Genomic DNA, 18,578 nt, shown 5'->3' on the forward strand with positions numbered 1-18,578 from the left:
TGGCTCACGCCTGCAATCCCAGCACTTTGGGAGGTGGAGGCAGGTGGATCACTTGAGGTCAGGAGTTCCAGACCAGCCTGGCCAACATGGTGAAACCCTGTCTCTACTAAAAATACAAAAAATTAGCTGAGCGTGTGGCTCGCGCCTGTAGTCCTAGCTACTCAGGAAGCTGAGGCAGGAGAATCTCTTGAACTCGGGAGGTGGAGGTTGCAGTGAGCCGAGATGGCACCACTGCACTCCAGCCTGGGCGACAGAATGAGACTCTGTCTCAAATCAGAGCTTGGTGGTGGAGCAGAAATTCAAATTTAGCTGTAATTCCAAAGCCCATTCTCTAAACCAGAGGAAAGTGAGATTAGATTTTCATTTGATCACTGGTAGAGGTATGAGAACAAATTGCAGGAAGACAATCTAAAGGCAAGGAAACCAGAGAGGATGCTGTTGCAGCAGTCAAGAACTGTTAGGCCCTATTAAGGGAGATGACCCTTAACCACCTGAGTTATGCAGACGAATGACATGGTCAGAGAAGTTATTCAGAAAATTACCCTGGCAGTCCTTGTGAAGGTTGAATTGGATGAGGCCAGACAATTAAGTAGGCAAATATAATAAAAGGCAAATAAAATAACAAATAAAAGACAAATAAAAGGCAGTGAGACAAATAAGTAGTGAAGTTGTTGGACTGTCACTCTTAACTGCAGAAGTGCCTGTTGAGGAGCTGGGAGACGGTCGTATCCCAAGTCCTAGGGCCTCTCGAATTGCAGAGCATCTGGACCTCTCCTCACCCAACCTTACCTTCACGTTGCTCCTTCTAGGCCTTAGAAAGTGAGGTTTTGAGCACTTTCTAGGTCGCAGGCCTGCTGGTCCGAGCTCCGACAGTGGCGCCAGCGGTGGCAGCAGTCGCCGGCAGGGGTGGGGCGCATGCGCACGGTTGCTAGGCAACGGCGGTCGGGCGCCGCGGCGGTAACCGAGCCGGGGCTGTGTGTGTAGGCAGCGGCGCCAGAGGAGGAGGAGCAGGAGGATGCAGCTGCGACCGCGGCCCCAAGAGGGAGCCGCCGCTGCTCTGTGGCCACGGGGGCCGAGGGACGGGAATCAGGCCTGGGGGTCGCGTCGTTGAGGGGACTGGGGACAGCGGTCCCGCCAGAGACTAAGGCCTAGTACCCCAGGAGGGTCCGGGCCGCTGGGCAAGCGCCTGTCCCCCATCGCCTCCCCTCGTCCCTCTACGTCGATGGTGGTGAAGTTGGCGGCGCCACGGAGCGCAAGGCACCAAGCTGCCTCCCTTGCACCCAGCTCCTCTCTGGCCCCGACTCTTGGACACCTGCGCCGCCGCCTTCTCTCGCCCGCCGAGCCCACCCCCGGCGGCGGGCGGGGGAGGGGCTCCCCCCCTGCAGGGGCTGCGTCGAGCAGGGCGACGACGGGGACCCTAGAAGAGTAGGGGTGAGTAGTGGCACCGCACTCTCTCGGTGCTAGGGTGCCTTTCCGGCCTCCGGGGCCCCGGGAGGCGAGCGAAGCGTTGCTTTCTCCTGTAAAAGCTTCTGACGCCTCTCTCACATCTGCTCGCGGCTCTCTGTTCCCTTCGAGGTAGTTTTCCTTCTCAGAGCCATCACTTTTTGGTCTCAACCCTGGCGTCCAGGAATGCGGGGTGGGTGCCTAAGGCCTGGCTTTGCTTCTTAGATGCCATAGATGCTGATAATTCTACGTACAGTCACGCAGCCTGGTTCCTGATTCGTGGACAGACTCTTCCAGTGCCGTGCTCGTCCCTTTCCCCTTGCTCTGCTTCTGGCTCTCGCTCTCGCTCTCAGGAGGCTCAGCCTGACCGCGGGCTTCTCAGCAGCCCATTCCCCCCGGCTGCTGTCGCTCCATGCCTCAAGGCTTGAACAGATAGCTTGAGTGGCCCCTTACTTTTCAGTGTTGTTGCTTCTCGTTTGCAGAGAGCTCCCGAAAGGCTTGAGCCTGGCTTCTGACTCCTGTCATGTAAGTTAGGAAGATAGTACTTATATTAAATAATAAAAATAATACAACAAACACATACTCTACTTCTAAAGTATCATCAAACTTGAGAAGTAGACAGAATGGCTGATTGATAGTAGGGGAAACTGGTTTTACAAACTACTCTTCATCCAGAATGGCATACTTCTTTTTTATTATAAATATGATTATGAAACCTAAAATATCCCAAATAAAAGCGAGAATGGGTTGTGATATATATGTATCTGTTTTTCCTGAGGTAGCTTGCAGTTGAAGATAGTCACTTCCAGAAAACATTGGCATGAGGCACCTGAAGTGATATTCTGGACAAGGTGATTAGATGAGGTTCTAAACTTGTGAGGTGCTTTTTTGAAAATTAGCAACATTATCTTTGATGAATGAGGTTGTTTCCTTAAAAGTAAATGGTTGAAAAAAATTACAGTTCACAATTGACACCAAAAGTGTACTGAATTTAGATTAGTAATTTTGATTGTAAGATAGTTCTGTGAGCAGACAATAAAAGATGGGTTCTTTTCCCTCCCTATTGGTTTTTAAGCCATTTCAGATTTCTTTTATCTGATGATACATGACGAGAAAGAAGTGTAATAATGGAAAAGCTAAATTTACTTTTTTTGTAAACCTTTTTGAGCTAAAGTTTTTTAGAAGATATATACATGCCATTTATGATTAGATACATTTATTGGGTGAATCTGTCAAGACTGCAAACTTTGATAGTTTGGGATAAAATGCTTTGCTTTGGCAGCTTTCATGTTGTTTGAGGTTCTTTGGGGTATGATTTAAAGCACAGTATAATTCTAGTACCACTGCAAAATAATCTTGGACCTCAGAGAGTATTGTTTGTTTTGTGCATTAGCGAGTTGACGTGCTTCTAGTTGCTAGATTCCAAAGGTAAATTTTTGTTGTTGTTGTTTTGGAAAAGCTTTTGATGAATTCAAAGTCTGAATTATTTGAAATAATAGTATATCATATGAATACTTGCTCTTTACCTTCATGTAGTTTGAGAACCTGGCAGTAATTTGAATCCAATCTAGTATTCCATTGAAATAAGTATGGCTATGAAGGTGCCACATACTCTAAGAGCATTTACCTAGGGTGTCATAACCATGTTATAAAATAAAATTGATGGCTTATTTTGCAAATGCTATCAAGGCACTTGATCAGTGAACTCTAGAATGAAGTTTTTTTTTTTAATTTACTTTAAACAAGTTTTTATTTTGTAGTTTCTAATGAATCCCTACTACTATACCAGGTATTGCAGAGAATAGAACAGAAACATTAGTTTACCAGTGGGTAAATTGCTTACTCATTGGTAAATTATCAATGGATAAATTGCTTACCAGTTGGAAAAAGGAAAATACATATATGAGACATCGTCAACAATTGGAACATAGAGTCATATTGAATAAGGACTAAAATAGTTAAGAACAAAGGGAGATTACCATAGGCTGGATTTGTCTGAGAAAGGTTTGTAGAGAAAATCATATTTGATTTGGCTTTTAATAGAAGTATAAGCTTTCTTAGAAGGAGGAAGAGTTCAGCATAGCATGAGCTAAGGCACTTGATTTTCTAATCTTTGTGCATATTATTCTCCTAGATTAACCTAAAGGAGGAGAGGACTATCAGTGGCAATTAACTTCTTTGTAGTGGGCATAATTTTCTATGATAAACTATACACTAAATTAACATATTAAATATAAACAATTTCACAGATGTACGTGCTATAGAAGTCAGGCTTTAAAATAATCATTCTATATCCTGAGGCAAGTGAGAATGTAAGTTCACATGTTTCTGTAACCTGTACATTTTTTTACTGTTTACTAAGAGACAGTTATATTCTGAATGTTTCATACAACACTGGTCTGATTAGTACAACCTTAGATTATTAATATGCCCCAAAGACTATTTCTTGATAAAATAAATTAGGGAAATTTTATAAGCAACATTCACTTTGATTCATTGACATATGATAACTTAATTTTTAGTACCACATTTAATACTACTATTGCTATCATTTTCTGAAAACAAAGGGAGGGGTATGTCAGAGTTCCACAAATTGATATCTGTCAAAGTTCTAATATCATTTTATTAAGAATATGTGTGTTAATAATTGGCAACTAACATCAATATTTACACTGCAATTACAAACCTCTGCAAAGCTTATTTTGGTACATTTCTAACAACCTTCTGCTATATTGAAAATCAGTGAGATGACTAATTGTCTCCCAGGTTTTAGTCAACCTTTGTAAATTGATATTTATACACAGAAAAATAACAAGATACAGAGTTATTACATCCATAGAGAGGTATGTCTCCTAACAGAAATTCACATATTAGAATTCCAAATATAAAGAATTCACAGATTTACTCTCAGGAACAATATACTCAAACTTGAAATTTTTGAGGCTTCTATATACCTTCTGTACCTTTTATTTGGTTTCTTTTGCTGCCAGCAGTAGTCTTTGATTAAAGTTAACTTTAATTCACAGTAGCTAATAGTTTCTAGGATCAACAAATATAATTGTTATTTTGAACATTCTCTACTTAGAACATCAGCTATTAGTTAAATAAACAAGTTATTAGAGAACAGATTGGTCTATACTGACACAGTCAGCAAATAGCTATTATTATTGTTGGAAATTAACCAGTTAACAGATAATAAAATATATGCAGAAGGCATTGGAGTAAATCATTTTTGCTAAGTAAGTATTGTACATTTCTGGTATTAACTGCTTATGCCAGTATCAAAGGGATGATCTTTCGAAAGAGGAGGGAAACTGCCAAGAAAATTAAGATTACCTTGTATGTCAAATTATAAGTAGTATGGTGATTTAAGGCAGGTACATATGTTAGTTAAATTGCTAAACCTCAGTGGTGGCAGCATGTAAAATAGGGTAAAGAACTGTCATTTTCTGTTAAGTAAAATAGAGTCATTCTCAGTACTTTTACCTAAGGACTGATTCTGGAGGTAGAACAGTATTACACTGAGTACCAAAGATTCATCTATAAGTTATAATTTTCCTTAAATGTGTAGTTTTAAAATAATTATTATATTCTAAAGTATGATCTTTATTGTATCAATGGACTAAAAATTTTCCCAGCTAAGTACACATCTCTCAATCATATGATGGAAGTTTATGAGACAAATGACATTTTCCTGGCAATTCTTTTTAAGAGCAAGTTTTCCTGGAACATAATGTTTTTCACTAAGTGAAAGATACCAATAGCCAATTCAGTGTAGGAAAAAAAAAAGTGGAGACTAGAATTCTTTCTTAAAGTGTGGTATCCACCAAGAAAATAAAACAAAAACCTTCGTATACAAGTTGTAAACTAATATCCACAGGAACTGTCTCATACACAGTTATCATTCTCTCAAAATCATATCTTATGAATTGTTAATCCCCTTTAGACTATTGGTATCCAAAGTTCCCTTGTAATCTGACTCATTCTTATTTTCCTATTGACAAGTGCACCACTGGGATTTGATAGGGAGATTAACTTTGTTATTAATAGTATTCTACTGTAAGAAATATTTTTGTAACAATTTTTAAAATGCAACAAATATTAACAGAAACCTGAAATCAAATTTTAATGAGAAAAATGGATATATTTTAAAAATAATATTCACTTAAAGCCATTGTACAGTAAGTGTTAGTATCTCTATAACCTTTAACAGCCTTGAATTACATAGCTCCTCATTATGCTCACTTTCTGTACCTCGCTTCTAATTTTCTTAACTACTGTGGACATTGGTTTGTTCTCACTGTCACTCTTGAGCTACTACTTTGGTCCTTAAATGGGTTTCACAAAAGATATCTATCTTTTTATAAAGTTATTTAGGAAATATTTTCTGTGATTGTCTAAAAAGCCAAACCCATACTGGAAAAACTGCATTTAAAATTGGGTGATTTGACTGGAAGTAGTATTGATAGGAAGAATTCTCCAGGTTCTTTTAAAATACTATGGCTAAGTCAGATAATTTTTGAATGACTAGGTTTCTATTTCAAAATAATTTATTTTCTTTACCCTGGGGAGTAAAAAGTCAGAAGGGGCTGGGTCCTTCTGGCATAAAAGTAGGGATCCTTTCATTTGGATTCTTTTAGGTTTCCTCATTGTGTTTTTACCATCTAAACTTTATGTAGTCATACTTAGGATCTTTTTCATTTTAAAATAAAGAGGAATATCTTATCTATTCTTCCAGGCTGTCATATTACTACTGCTTTGTATTTTTATAGTATCTTTCATCAGATGAATTCAAATAGTTATTTTTATATTATGTGACTATTTTTACCATCTATTTGGAACTAATTTTATTTTTCTTTCAAACTGAGTACTAGTTGACATATGGGGGTGTGACATAAGTAGTAAATTTGACTCCACAGGTCCTATATAAGCCAGTCTCATTACTTTTAAGTTGCTCTTTGCCCTTTTCAGGGCTGGGTATATATTATGTACTAATACATGTAATGGTTATTGCTGAGTTTAATCTTTAAATATGCACATAGATCCTTATATTCTGTTTCTCTTCCTGCATACTTTTAAGGCTATCATTATTAACTGTTTTTTTTTTTTTTTTTTTTTTTTTGCTTACTATCAGTAGATTTAATCTTGGATTATATCGTTGTTGATACCAAATTGGTTCAGATACCTGTGATTCTATAGAAACAAGGAAAAAAATAGGAGTATGAGAAAATGAGTCTTACACTTTATATGTTTCAAATTTTTCTTAATTGGCAACAAGTTAGGGAGAACAAGTCTAAAATGGGTGAAGTTTTGAATTTTAGAATATTTTTTATGAACTGCAGTTTTCATGGTTTTCTTGTACATGTATTAACCAGGATTAGGACAAGATACCTAAGGTATCTTGTTTGAATAAGATCTTATTTCTCATAAGATATATGAGAATGATTTGTGGTTAGTGTATCAATGGATTATATGTAAAGACATATTTCTAAAGTACTTAAAGGTGCTTAGAAGCATTGTGTAGTTTTTGGTTTTTTTTTTGGTGAGGGGAAGGGTTTGAGACAGGGTCTTACTCTGTTGCCCAGGCTGGAGTGCAGTGGTGCAATCTCAGCTCACTGCAATTTCTGCCTCCCAGGCTCAAGCGATCCTCCCACTTCAGCTTCCTGAGTAGTTGGAACTACAGGTGTGCACCACTATAGCTGGCTAGTTTTTCTATTTTCAGCAGAGACCAGGTTTCACCATGTGGCCTAGGCTGGTCTTGAATTCCTGAGTTCAAGTGATCATCCCAGCTTGACCTTCCAAAGTGCTGGGATTACAGGCGTGAGCCACCCCGCCCAGTCACTTTTGTAAGTAGTTTTAATCTTCTTTCTACTATCTTGTTTTAAAATTTGTTTAGCAAACTATTTATGTAAAAATAACCCTAAAGTCATTGTAATTTCAGCTTTTTTAATTTCAGCTTTTTTCTGATTTATTACAAATTCTGAATCAGTGGGCTTCAAATTGTAGTACAACAAAATTTTATTAATTCAGGGCCCACTAATCAAGAACTTGTTATAGGCTAGATATGTATAGTACTCATGCTAAAAATTAATTACACTATGTAGGAGAAGCAGCCAGAGTCCTACCAGAGGTTAGGCAATATTGGAGCTTCTTTACTGGGTATCTGCATACTGATACTGAATTAAAATAGGTTCTAAGATGGATGAAGGCAGAAACATCTAGGTTTTGTGTATTTAAAAACATGTTTTAAGTGCTCTATTACTGATTATAGCCATTAATTGTATTGAGCTATTTACAAGAAAAGGGATTTGAACATCACTTAATACAAGCAAAATCGAGGCAGGTTATAGTAAACTGCTTTCATATGTTTTAAAAACTGCAGTACTAATATTATCTGCATTTAAATTCTGTGCACTTACAAACTCTTCCTATCAATTCATCAGAATAAGAAAGTAAAGTGTGCATTAAAAGTTACATAAGGACACATGCACACGAATGTTCATTGCAGCACAGTTTACAATAGCAAAGACCTGGAACCAACCCAAATGCCCATCGATGATAGACTGGACAGGGAAAATGTGGCACATATACACTATGGAATATTATGCAGCCATCAAAAACGATGAGTTCGCGTCCTTTGTAGGGACATGGATGAACCTGGAAACCATCATTCTCAGCAAACTGACACAAGAACAGAAAATCAAACACCGCATGTTCTCACTCATAGGCGGGTGTTGAACAATGAGAACACATGGACACAGGGAGGGGAGCACTACACATGGTGTCTGTTGGGGGAAATAGGGGAGGGACAGCGGGGGGTGGGGAGTTGGGGAGAGATAGCATGGGGAGAAATGCCAGATATAGGTGATGGGGAGGAAGGCAGCAAATCACACTGCCACCTGTGTACCTATGCAATAATCTTGCATGTTCTTCACGTGTACCCCAAAACCTAAAATGCAATAAAAAAAAGAGAAAAAAAAAGTTACACTTAGTAGTCTTTATATGTTGATGGTATTGCTGCAGCTCTAAAAGTAGTAAAACTTCGGAATATTCTTCTTCCCCAATTCTGAAATAATAATCATATAATGAGTGCATGCATATTGGTACTGATTTGTTCTATTTATGTTATAATGCAAGAAGCACTAAAATCCAGCATTTCTGATGTTCTGATATGAAATTCTTCTGACAATAAACTGGAACTTCCAGTCTGGTTAACTTGTTTAAGTTACAGGTTTAACTTGTTAAAGACTTGACCTAGGGTGACGCTGTCCATAGAGCACATCTACACCTAATGCTAGGGTTGCTAGAGGCATGTTATTTACTACTCATGCTCTTTTAGGAGGGGAAAAAGCTAGTTCTTTGCTTCATGCCTTTCACAGTAATGATTATGTGCCTCTATTGTGTAACTCATTGCTCTTTACTTATAGATTTTAGATTTTAAAAGTAAGAGCAAGGGAAGGAATAACACAGAAGTTATTGGATAAACTAGAATAAAAACTTAGCTGTTTGGAAAACTAATTATAATTTTTCTCCATCTCCCACCCCCTTTTCCATTCCTATGACATGTGTGAAAAATCTTTACACTGTGTATTTATGGATGAGAGGAAGAGAGACTGAGTATTCATGTAACAGTTTTCTCATAGCTGAACACTGCAGAATAGGAATTACTGAAATCAAATGATTCTTAGTAATCTGTGGTAATGGGACTATGAGCTTAGAAAAAAAATTAAAATCTTTTTATTTGAAAGATAATTTTGTATTTACATTTGAATATGAATGTTTCTAATCTAGATAGTCTTAGAGACTCATTAACTAAAGGCTATGGAATACAGTATCTTGGCTAATGAATTTTCTAATTACTAAGGATTAATTCAAGTATGTAACGACACTGAGGCTGGGATGCTTTGCATAAGATGCCCAGAGTTTTAGGTTGTACATAATTGTTTGTGGACCACTGACCCAGTTTTGTGTGTCTTGATTAAAGATTTTTAGTTGCAAATAATAAAAGTCTACTTCAAACTAGCTTAAAGAAAGAAAGAGTTTATGTTAAGTATAAGAGCAAAAAGAAAGAGCAGAAAGTGTATAGTCTAGGTACATGAGAGACTTGAACTAGGTTGAAGAGCTGTCCATAGCTAAGGGAATTTTTCTCCCTCTTTTTTCCTTCACCACACCTGGGGCTGTGGGGTCATCTGTTTATCTCTGTTTCTTTCAGTATGTCTGCTTCATTTTTCTCACTCCCTCAGCACACAGCCAAACGTGGTTTATCTAAGAGATCCCAAGTTTATACATTGTAAATTCAGGCAATCAGAAGAGACTCAGTATTTCTGAATTCCAATTCCCAATTCTGATTGACACAGTTTGGGCTATATGTCCAGCCAGGATCTGACTATCCATGGCTAGAGAGGCAAGATCTAAATGAGGGGACATACAGTTCCCAGAGAAGGGACGACTGTGGGCTAAACAGAATCTCAAATAGTACCTACCATTAAGTATAAACTGTGGTGCAGGGAATAAACTATATAAAGACACATGTATGTTTCTTAAAAAAAAAAGCAAAATACAGCACATTTGCCGTATGCTTATCTTCATTCATAGAACAATAAAGAATATTAGAAGTCATATTATCTACCCTCCTTATTTTAAGGAGAAGCAAATTGAGGCCCAGAGATAATTAATAAAAATATAAAAACTTATCCAAGGTTTATATATATAAATTTATATAATTTTATCATTGTATTAATTTTATAAATTAACACAAAATATTAATTAAAAAGCTTTGACTACAATTTGAACCTTGTGGTTTCTAGTTTTTCCTAGATACTAGCATCCCACTAACCAGAGTATCTGATAAAATGTTAACACACTTTAAAAGAGGTCTCATAAAATATGCAGCAATGTTTGATAGATATTTTTATCTAAGCAAAGTAAATAAAGAGGAAAAGCAAAACCATTTCCCCATGTCATTATGGTGAAACCGAAATAATATCAGAAGTCCATAGGTAATATCTGATTTTTTAAAAAACAAAATTTTTAAAGATACATAAAAACAAAAGATTTGAAGAACAAATATTTTGATTATATAGTATAAAGTTGCTACAATTAAAGAAGCAATGATATAAATATGATATCTTTGCTACTGGGAAACCTATATTGTAACCAAATTAGTTTTCCTTTTTGATATATATATTCATTCAACATTTATTGAGCGTTGCTACATGCACAGCCCTGTTTTAGGCATTAGGGATATAGTGGTAAACAGAACAAAATCCCTACACTCATGAAGTTTGCAATCTAAAGGATGATACACACAGTGAATACACAAATAATATGTAATATATAACATCAGATAATGATAAGGGTTATAAGGCTGATAAAACAAGATAAGGGGATAAGGAGCAATAGATGATGCTATTCTAGATACAGTGGTCAAGAAAGGATATCTGATGGGATGACATTAAGCAAAGACCTGAATGAAGCAAGGGGGTTAGGGCATGCGAATATCTGGAGGAAGAACATTTCAGGCAGAAGAAATAGAATATGCAAAGGCCCTGAGGTTGAAGCCTGTTTGGTATGCTCATTGAATAGCAAGGAGGCTAATGTATCCAGAATATAGAGAGTGAGGGAAACAGTAGGAGAAAATAAGGTCAGAGATGTATTTAGAGGCCAAATCATATAGACTTCTGTAGGACAAAATAGGAATTTGGGATTTTACTCTATGTGATGGAAAGGCATTGAAAAATTGAGAGAGGGTAATTTGATTTGATTTATATGTAAAGAGAGAATCTTAACTTGGTTTGATTTATATGTAAAGAGAATAATCTGGCTTCCACATTGAAAGAACAAGAGAATAAGCAGGGAGACCAATTAAAAAGAATGTTATAGTAACCCCGGTGATAGGGTTACTAGTAGTTGGATTAGGGTAGCAGTAGTGGGGAAAGTGAAAATTAGTCAGATTATGAAGATATAGACACACACACACACACAAATATATATATACAGTCATACCTCACAGATATTACACATTCAGTTCCAGACTACCACAATAAAGGGAATATCACAATAAAGCAAGTCATATACATTTTTGGTTTCCTAGTACATATAAAAATTATGTTTATGGCCAGGAGTGGTGGCTCACACCTGTAATCTCAGCACTTTGGGAGGCCAAGCTGGGGGGATTACTTGAGCTCAGGAGTTTGATACTAGGCTGGGCAACATAGCAAGGTCTCCATCCCTACTAAAAAAAAAAAAAGTTATGTTTATACTATACATCAGTCTCTTAAGTGTGCAATAGCACTATGTCTAAAAACATCTTAACTCTTTTCATTAAGAAATACTTTATTAGTAAATAAAATGCTAAGAATCACTTGAACTGTCAGTGAGTTGTAATCCTTTTGCTGGGGGAGGATTGTTCCTTGTGTATATAGCTACTGACTGATCAGGGTGATGGTTTCTGAAGGTGGGAGTGGCGACATCATTTTCTTAAAATAAGACAAAAAAGGAAGTTTGTTGCATCAATAGACTTTTTCTTTAACAAGAGGTTTTCCTGTAGCGTGTAATGCTGCTTGACAACATGTTACCCACTGTAGAACTTCTTTCAAATTAGAGTCAGTCCTCTCAAACCCTACTGATACTTTATCAACTAAGTTTATGTAATATTCTAAATTCTTTGAAGTTGTTTCCACAGTGTTCCTAGCATTTTCTCCAGGAGTAGATTCCATCTCAAGAAACCATGTTCTTTGTTCATTCATAAGAGGCAACTCCTCATCCATTATCGTTTTATCATGAGATTGAAGCAATTCACTTACACCTCTGTCTCCACTTCTAATTCTGTTTCTTTTGCTGTTACTACCAAATCTAGTTACTTATTCTGGTGAAGTCTTGCACCTGTCAAAATAATCCATGACGTTTGGAATCCACTTCTTTCAAATTGCTGTTAATGTTGATATTTTGAACTTTTTCTGTGAAGCAAAATGTTCTTAACATTTGCTTCTAAAATGATGGATCATTTCCAGAAGGTTTTCAAGATCCAGGAGAGGAATTGTTATCTCTGGCAGCCATTGATTTATGAAATGTATTTCTTATATAATAAGGCTTGAAAGTCCAAATTAGTCCTTGATTCATGGACTGCAGAAGGGATGTCATGTTAACAAGCATGAAAACAACATTAATCTCTTTGTACACATTTATCAGAGCTCTTGGATAACTAGGTGTATTTTCAATGAGCAATAGTATCTTGAGAGGAATATTTTTTTCAGAGCAAAAGGTCTCAACAGTGGGCTTAAATTATTCAGTAAACTATACTATAAACCAATGTGCTGTCATCCAGGCTTTATTGTTCCATTTGTAAAGCACAGGCAGAGTAGATTTAACATAATTATTATGGGCCCATATCTGAGTTCAAATCCTGGATGTCCTTGTTAATTTTCTGTCTCGTTGATCTGTCTAATATTGACAGTGGGGTGTTAAAGTCTCCCACTATTATTGTGTGGGAGTCCAGTCTCTTTGTAGGTCTTTAAGAACTTGCTTTATGTATCTGAGTGCTCATGTATTGGGTACATATAGTTAGGATAGTTAGCTGTTGTTGCATTGATCCCTTTACCATCATGTAATGCCCTTCTTTGTCTCTTTTGATCTTTGTTGGTATAAAGTCTGTTTTATCAGAGACTAGGATTGCAACCCTGCTTTTTTTGGTTTCCATTTGCTTGGTGAATCTTCTTCCATCCCTTTATTTTGAGCCTATATGTGTCTTTGCATGTGAGATGGGTTTCTTGAATACAGCACACCAAAGGGTCTTGACTCTTTATCCAATTTGCCAGTCTGTGTCTTTTAATTGAGGCATTTAGCTCATTTACATGTAAGGTTAATATTATGTGTGAATTTGATTCTGGCATTTTGATCCTAGCTGGTTGTTTTGCCCATTAGTTGATGTAGTTTCTTCATAGTGTCAATGGTCATTACAATTTGGTATGTTTTTGCAGTGGCTGGTACTGGTTGTTCCTTTCCATGTTTAGTGCTTCCTTCAGGAGCTCCTGTAAGGCAGGCCTGGTGGTAACAAAGTCTCTCAGCAGTTGCTTGTTCCTAAAGGATTTTATTTCACTTTAGCTTATGAAGCTTAGTTTGATTGGATATGAAATTCTGGGTTGAAAATTCTTTTATTTAAAGATGTTGAATATTGGCCCCTACTCTCTTCTGGCTTGTAGGGTTTCTGCTGAGAGATGCATTGTGAGACTGATGCATTTCTCTTTGTGAGTAACCTAACCTTTCTCTCTGGCTGCCTTTAATATATTTTTCTTCATTTCAATCCTGGTGAATCTGATGATTATGTGTCTCGGGGTTGCTCTTCTTGAGGAGTATCTTTGTGGTGGTCTCTGTATTTCCCGAATTTGAATGTTGGCCTGCCTTGCTAGGTTGGAGAAATTCTCCTGGATAATATCCTGAAGAGCGTTTTCCAACTTGGTTTCATTCTCCTCGTGACTTTCAGGTACACCGATCAAATGTAGATTTGGTCTTTTCACATAATTCCATATTTCTTGGAGGCTTTGTTCATTTCTTTTCACTCTTTTTTTTCTAATCTTGTCTGCTCGCTTTATTTTATTGAGTTGATCTTCAATCTCTGATATCCTTTCTTCTGCTTGATTGATTTGGCTATTGAAATTTGTGTATGCTTCACGAAGTTCTCATGCTGTGTTTTTCAGCTCATCACTGCAGTTCTTCACTGCAGTGGTTATTCTAGTTAACATCTTGTCTAACCTTTTTGCAAGGTTCTTAGCTTCCTTGCTTTGGGGTAGGACATGCTCCTTTACCTCTGAGAAGTTTGTTATTACCCACCTTCTGAAGCCTGCTTTTATCAATTTATCAAACTCATTTACCATCCAGTTTTGTTTCCATGCTGGTGAGAAGTTGTGATCCCTTGGAGGAGAAAAGGCGTTCTGGTTTTTGGAATTTTCAGCCTTTTTTTGCACTGGTTTATTTCCATCTTCATGGATTTATCTACGTTTGGTCTTTGAAGTTGGTAACCTTTGGATGGGGTCTCTGAGTGGACGTCCTTTCTATTGATGTTGAAACTATTTCTTTCTGTTTTTTGGAATAGTAAATGAACATTAGCTTTAGTTTAAAATCACCATCTACATTAGCCCCTAACAGAAGATTCAGCCTGTCCTTTGAAGCTTTGAAGCCAGACATTGACTTCTCTTTAACTGTGGAAGTTGCAGATAGCATCTTCTTCTGATAGAAGGCTGTTTTATCTACATTGTTAATCTGTTGTTTAATGTAGCTACTTTCATCCATTATCTTAATTAGACCTTCTGGATAACTTGCTGCAACTTCTTTAGCAGCACTTGATGCCTCATCTTGCGCTTTTATGTTATGGATACAGCTTATTGTCCCAAACCTCACGAATCAACTTCTGCTAGCTTCCAACTTTACTACTGCAGCTTCTTCACCTCCCCCAGCCTTCACAGAATTAGTTAGGGCCTTTCTCCGTATTAAGCTTTGGTTCAAGAAAACGTTGTGGATGGTTTGGTTTTCCATCCAGACCACTAAAACTGTCTTCTTAACAACCATAGGCTGTTTTGCTTTTATATTATTCATGTGTTCACCGAAGTAACACTTTTACTCTCTTTTACATTCACAGTTTAGGTAGCTGTTTGGCAGAAGAGACCTATTTTTTGGCCTATCCTGGCTTTTGATATACCTTCTTCACTAAGTGTAATCATTTCTGGCCTTTGATTTAAAGTGAGAGATGTGCTACTCTTACTTTCACTTGAACACTTAAAAGGCCATTGTAGGGTTATTAATTATCCTAATTTCAATATTGTTATGTCCAGCAGAATAGGGATGCTCGAGGAGAGGGAGAGAGATAAGGGCATGGCCAATCAGTTTAGCATTCAGAACACGTACAAGATTTATTGTGTTTGCCATCTTATATGGACACTGTTTGTGGTACCTCCAAACCATGACAATAGTAACATCAAAGATCACTGATTACAGATCACCATAACAGATATAATTATAATGAAAAAGTTTGAAATATTGTGGGAGTTAACAAAATGTAAGAGAGACACGAAGTGAGCACGTGCTTTTGGAAGAATTTGCCAATAAACTTCCTTAATGCAGGGTTGCCACAAAACTTCAATTTGTTAAAAAAAAAAAAACCACACACACACAGTATCTGCTAAATGCAATAAAATCAGGTACACCTGCATATTATTTTTGAAGTGAAGATTCATAGAAAGTTGCAATAAATGTACGGGGAGATCCTGTTCATAGCTCACCACTTCAATGTTATGTTGCATAACTACAGTGTAATACAGAAACCAGGAAACTGATGCTTATCTTAATCAGTTTTCTTTACTTTTGTAAGCACTCTGTGAATGTGTGTGTGTATAGCTCTACTCATTTTCTCACATGTGTAGTTTCTTTTTTTTATTTTTTTATTGTACTTTAGGTTCTAGGGTACATGTGTAGATCATGCAGGATTGTTGCATAGGTACACACATGGCAATGTGGTTTGCTGCCTCCATCCCCCTGTTATCTACATCTGGCATTTCTCCCCATGTTATCCCTCCCTGACCTACCCACCCCCCTGCTGTCACTCCCTTGCCTGCCCCACAACAGATCCCAGTGTGTGATGTTCCCCTCCCTGTGTCCATGTGTTCTCATTGTTCAACCCCTGCCTATGAGTGAGAACATGTGGTGTTTGATTTTCTGTTCTTGTGTCAGTTTGCTGAGAATGATGGTTTCCAGATTCATCCATGTCCCTACAAATGACATGAACTCATCATTTTGAAGGCTGCATAATATTCCATGGTGTATATGTACCACATTTTCCTTGTCCAGTCTATTGTCGATGGGTGTTTGGGTTGGTTCCAGGTATTTGCTATTGTAAACAGTGCTGCTATGAACTTGTGTGCATGTGTTTTTATAACAGAATGATTTATAATCCCTTGAGTATATACTCAGTAATGGGATTGCTGGGTCAAATGGAATTTCTATTTCTAGGTCCTTGAGGAAGTGCCACACTGTCTTCCACAATGGTTGAACTAATTTACACTCCCACCAACAGGGTAAAAGTGTTCCTATTTCTTCACATCCTCTCCAGCATCTGTGGTCTCACATGCGTAGTTTCATCACCACTCCAAGATGTTTAATTGTGCCATCACTATTAGGTTCTTTCATGCTAACACTTTATAAAGACACACTCACCTCCTTTTCCTCCTTCTCAAACATCTGATCAATAATTTGTTCTGTCTCTCTCTGTAATTATGGTATTTCATGAATATTATATAATGTTCCTCTTTCTCCTTAGTAATTTTCTTAGCTCTGAAGTCTTCTTTATCTGATATTAGTATATGCAGTGGTGCCTTTAAAACATCATATTTCAATGATACATCTTTTTCCATCCATTTACTTTCAACTTCCCATTCTGTTACATTTGAAGTGGATTTCTTGTAGACTCCATGTAGCTGGAGTAAGCTTTTTTAAAAATTTACTCTGCCAGTCTCTATCTTTTAATTGGTACATTTAGATTAGTTTATATTAAAATAATTATTGATATGTTAGGGCTGAGTCTTCAATTTTTAAAATTGTGGTAAAAATAACATGATATCTACCCTCTTAACAAAATTTTGAGTGTACAGTACAGTATTGTAGATTATATGCATATTAATGTCCAGAAGATATCTAAAACTTTGTATCTTGCTGTTTAAAACTCTATACTCATTGAACAGCATCTCCACATTTTCCCTTTTCTTTGCCTTCTATCAATTTGATTAGTTTAAGTACCTCCTATAACTGAAATAATGTAGTATTTGTCCTTCTGTGACTAGTTTATTTCAGTTAGCATAGAGTCCTCAGGGTCCATTCATGTTATATGCCTGGATTGTGTGACTGGATATGACAGGATTTTCTTCTTTTGAAAAGCTGAATAATATTATATTATGTGCATATGCCATATTTTCTTCTTATTATTATTATTATACTTTGAGTTCTGAGATACATGTGCAGAATGTGCAGGGTTATTACATAGGTGTACACATGCCATGGTGGTTTGCTGTACCCATCAACCCGTCATCTACATTAGATATTTTTCCTAATGCTATTCCTCCCTTAGCCTGCCACCCTGCACCACCAGGTCCCAGTGTGTGATGTTCCTTTTCCTGTGTCCATGTATTTTCATTGTTCAACTCCCACTTATTAGTGAGAACGTGTGGTGTTTGGTTTTCTGTTATTGTGTTAGTTTGCTGAGAATGATGGTTTCCAGCTTCATTCATGCCCCTGGAAAGGACATGAACTCATCCTTTTTTGTGGCTACATAGTATTTCGTGGTGTATATGTGCCACATTTTCTTTATATAGTCTATCATTGATGGGCATTTGGATTGTTTCCAAGTCTTTGCTATTGTGAACAGTGCTATAATAAACATACATGTACATGTGTCTTTACTGTAGAATGATTTATAATCCTTTGGGTATATACCCCAGTAATAGGATTACTGGGTCAAATGGTATTTCTGGTTCTAGATCCCCAAGGAATTGCCACACTGTCTTCCACAATAGCTGAACTGATTTACACTCCCACCAACAGTGTAAAAGCGTTCTTATTTCTCGACATCCTCTCCAGCATCTGTTGTTTCCTGACATTTTAATGATCACCATTCCAACTGGTGTGAGATGGTATCTCATTGTGGTTTTGATTGGTATTTCTCTAATGACCAGTCATGATGAACTTTTTTTCATGTGTTTGTTGGCCGCATAAATGTCTTCTTTTGAGGAGTATCTGTTCATATCCTTCACCCACTTTTTGATGGGGTTATTTTTTTCTTGTAAATCTGTTTAAGTTCTTTGTAGATTCTGGATGTTAGTCCTTTGTCATATGGGAAGATTGCAAAAATTTTCTCCCCTTCTATAGGTTGCCTGTTCAATCTGATGATAGTTTCTTTTGCTATGCATAAGCTCTTTAGTTTAATTAGATCTCATTTGTCAATTTTGGCTTTTGTTGCCATTGCTTTTGGTATTTTAATCATGAATTCTTTGCCCATGCCTCGTTCTGAATGGTATTGCCTTGGTTTTCTTCTAGGGTTTTTATGGTTTTAAGTCTTACATTTAGGTCTTTAATTCATCTTGAGTTAATTTTTG

General features: G+C 37.1%; 2 protein-coding genes across 3 annotated transcripts in view; one reads left to right on the forward strand and one right to left on the reverse strand.

The window, feature by feature from the left end:
• The window catches only part of ZC4H2 (zinc finger C4H2-type containing), a 117,788-nt gene extending 116,946 nt beyond the window's left edge, over positions 1-842 (reverse strand). The window contains exon 1 of the mRNA XM_012460868.2: positions 790-842. The gene's annotated coding sequence lies outside the window, so the exon portion shown is untranslated. The remainder of the gene's footprint in view (positions 1-789) is intronic.
• A 521-nt stretch (positions 843-1,363) lies between these two features.
• ZC3H12B (zinc finger CCCH-type containing 12B) overlaps positions 1,364-18,578 on the forward strand; it is a 479,271-nt gene continuing 462,056 nt past the window's right edge. For both annotated transcript variants that reach the window (XM_064367730.1, XM_064367731.1), the window contains exon 1: positions 1,364-1,431. The gene's annotated coding sequence lies outside the window, so the exon portion shown is untranslated. The remainder of the gene's footprint in view (positions 1,432-18,578) is intronic.

This window comes from Aotus nancymaae, unplaced genomic scaffold (genome assembly GCF_030222135.1).
Source record: "Aotus nancymaae isolate 86718 unplaced genomic scaffold, 86718_ANA_hifiasm-v0.15.2.pri h1tg000073l, whole genome shotgun sequence".
In the NCBI taxonomy this organism is placed as follows: Eukaryota; Metazoa; Chordata; class Mammalia; order Primates; family Aotidae; genus Aotus; species Aotus nancymaae.